Source organism: Oryctolagus cuniculus, chromosome 2 (assembly GCF_964237555.1).
Source record: "Oryctolagus cuniculus chromosome 2, mOryCun1.1, whole genome shotgun sequence".
In the NCBI taxonomy this organism is placed as follows: Eukaryota; Metazoa; Chordata; class Mammalia; order Lagomorpha; family Leporidae; genus Oryctolagus; species Oryctolagus cuniculus.
In genome coordinates, this window is record NC_091433.1 from 33,394,211 (window position 1) to 33,397,571 (window position 3,361).

A 3,361-nucleotide genomic window follows, 5' to 3' on the forward strand; every position below is an offset into this window, starting at 1 on the left:
GGGGCGGAGGGGCGGGGCTGGCCGCGGCGTCCACGCCCCTGACCAAGCTGGACAAATCTGCGTGGGCCAGCTCAGAGGCCCCGCCCCTGCCGCGCGCGGCGCTGGGCGGGGCTGAGTGCGCGGCGGGTCCGCTAGGCCCGGAGCTGAGGCGCCCAGCTGGACCTGGGCCTCTCCGGGGCTTCCTGGTAGCCCTGGCGCGCCGCGCTCCCTCCCTCCCTGCAGCCCCCTCCCCAGGACGGGGAGGGGGCGCGTGCGCGCCACGTCAGCCAGGCTCTCCAGCGGCGGGTTTGGGGCGGGTTGCGGGTAGAGGCGACCGGAAGGTCCTGGCCCCTTTCCGGTCTCCCCTGCGGCTGGGAGCGCCGGCCTCGGAGGGCCTATGACTCGCGTCCCACACCCTCCGTGCCCCTGGGTCCGCCGCGCCCTCCGGGCCCTGCCCGAGGTTTAGTCACGTCGCGCCCGAGACGCCGATTCCGGGAAGGAGGCAGGCGCCTCGCGTCAGGAGGATGCCGAGTTCCATCCTGACTGGGCTGGCCCGCGTTCCCGCCCTGGTCCCTGGGTGGGACTAGTGGGACACCCACGCCCTCCCGACGTACTTTCAAATATGCTGTGCATCAATTCCATTAGTAGCATGGTGTTCGTCATCTCACTTAACGGAATCAGTCAAAGAATTTGCCAGCCAGTCGTAAGATTCAGGCGTTTATCAGAAACTGCTTGGATTACTGGGGCCAATCTATTAAACCTGCTGCCCAGAGATTTACAAAGATATAGGACAAAGCCAATCTTAGTCATTTTTGTAGGTGGCCATCATAGTGGTGCAGCGGTTAAACCGCCACCTGCGACGCTGGCATCGCATATTGGAGTGCCGGTTCAAGCACCCTTGAGCTGACCGCTCTGCTTCCAATCCAGTTCCCTGCTAATAATGCGCCTGAGAACGCACTGAAGGATGGCCCAAATGCTTGGACGCCTGCCAGCCCACGAGGGCGACCCAGATGGAGCCCTGGGCTGCTGACTTCAGCCTGGATCAACCCGTGGCTGTTGTGGCCATTTGCAGAGTGAACCAGCAGATGGGAGGCATCTCTCTCTCTCTTTCCCCTTCAAATAAATAAATAAATATTTTAAAAATAATTTTTATTTGAAAATAAACAATTGTATCGCTACTCAGCCTTTTGGCTAAGACCAAGTGAAAAGAGGTAATTGTGCATAAAAATGTTACTTATGGCCGGCGCCGCGGCTCACTAGGCTAATCCTCCGCCTAGCGCCACCGGCACACCGGGTTCTAGTCCTGGTCGGGGCACCGGATTCTGTCCCGGTTGCCCCTCTTCCAGGCCAGCCCTCTGCTGTGGCCAGGGAGTGCAGTGGAGGATGGCCCAGGTGCTTGGGCCCTGCACCCCATGGGAGACCAGGAAAAGCACCTGGCTCCTGGCTCCTGCCATCGGATCAGCGCGGTGCGCTGGCCGCAGCGCGCCGGCCGCGGCAACCATTGGAGGGTGAACGAACGGCAAAGGAAGACCTTTATCTCTGTCTCTCTCTCACTGTCCATTCTGCCTGTCAAAAAAAAAAAAAAAATGTTACTTATGTTGGCATGCAATGGATTTATTAGTTTTTCATTACTTACCAGTTTTCATCTTTAAAATGGTGAATACCAAGAGGTAATCCATGCAAAACACCTTTTGGAGTCTTCAATTTTTAAATTTGTGAAAGGGTCCTGAGACCAAATTTTGAGAACTGCTGATGTAGGTCAATATTTTCAAATCACGTTTCATGGAGCCCTAGATTTTCCTGGTGCTGTGTCAGAATCAGAAAAGAGAACGAATGGGGCCAGCATTGTGGTGTAGCAGGTAAAGTTGCCACCTGCAACACCCACACCCCATATTGGCACTGGTTTGAATCTCGGCTGCTCTACTTCTGATCCAGCTCCCTGCTAATGTGCTTGGGAAACCAGCAGAAGATGAACCAAATTCTTGGGCCCCTGCACCCATGTAGGAGACCCGCAAGAAGCTCCTGGATCCCGGCTTTGAATCAGCCCAGCTCCAGCTGTTGCGGCCATTTGGGGAGTGAACCAGCAGATGGAAGACCTCTTCCTCTATCCCTCTCTGTCTATAACTCTGCCTCTTAATAAAAAAAAAATTTTTTTGACAGGCAGAGTGGACAGTGAGAGAGAGAGAGACAGAGAGAAAGGTCTTCCTTTGCCGTTGGTTCACCCTCCAATGGCCGTCGCGGCTGGCGCACCGCACTGATCCGATGGCAGGAGCCAGGTGCTTTTCCTGGTCTCCCATGGGGTGCAGGGCCCAAGCACCTGGGCCATCCTCCACTGCACTCCCGGGCCACAGCAGAGAGCTGGCCTGGAAGAGGGGCAACCGGGACAGAATCCGGTGTCCCAACCAGGACTAGAACCCGGTGTGCTGGCGCCGCAAGGCGGAGGATTAGCCTAGTGAGCCACGGCGCCGGCCTTAGTAAAAATCTTTTTAAAAAGATTTTTGTGAAAGGCAAGTGATTGAGAGAGAAAGAAGGAAAAAAAGATCTTCTAGCTGCTGGTTCACTCCTCACAGGAACCAAGCAGGCAGGGGTGGGCCCAGCCTGGAATTCCATCCAGGTCTCCCATATGGGTGTCAGGGGCCCAGGTACTTGGGTCATCTCTTGCTGCTTTCCCAGGCACGTTTGCAGGGAGGCGTGTCTGAAGCAGAGCATCTGGGACTCAAACTGGTGCTCCAATCTGGGATGCTGGCATCACGGGCAGTGGCTTAACCTGCTGCGCCATGATGCCCGGTCCCTGCACAGCACAGCTTTACTCTCACAAGTGTTTGAGAGGCCACATACATGTACAAAACACTGTTATTCTTCAAGCCTAAGTTGTTAGTTTCCCCCTTTTGCTCCTTCCCTGAGGATGCTTTAACCCTTATCTCAACCTCTCTTGCAGGCAGCCAGAACTGACCATCCCCGTTGGGATAGGCTGAATTTCTCCACCTGCCAGCCTCCTTAAGCACTCAGGCTCAATTTTGTGGCTGACTGGTTTGGGCCCTTATTGCAGCTGTCTTTTTTTTTTTTTTTTTTGGACAGGCAGAGTGGACAGTGAGAGAGACAGAGAGAAAGGTCTTCCTTTTGCCGTTGGTTCACCCTCCAATGGCCGCTGCAGCCGGTGCACCGTGCTGATCTGAAGGCAGGAGCCAGGTGCTTCTCCTGGTCTCCCATGGGGTGCAGGGCCCAAGCACTTGGGCCATCCTCCACTGCACTCCCGGGCCACAGCAGAGAGCTGGGCTGGAAGAGGGGTAACCGGGACAGAATCCGGCGCCCCGACTGGGACTAGAACGCGGTGTGCCGGCGCCGCAAGGCGGAGGATTAGCCTAGTGAGCCATGGCGCCGG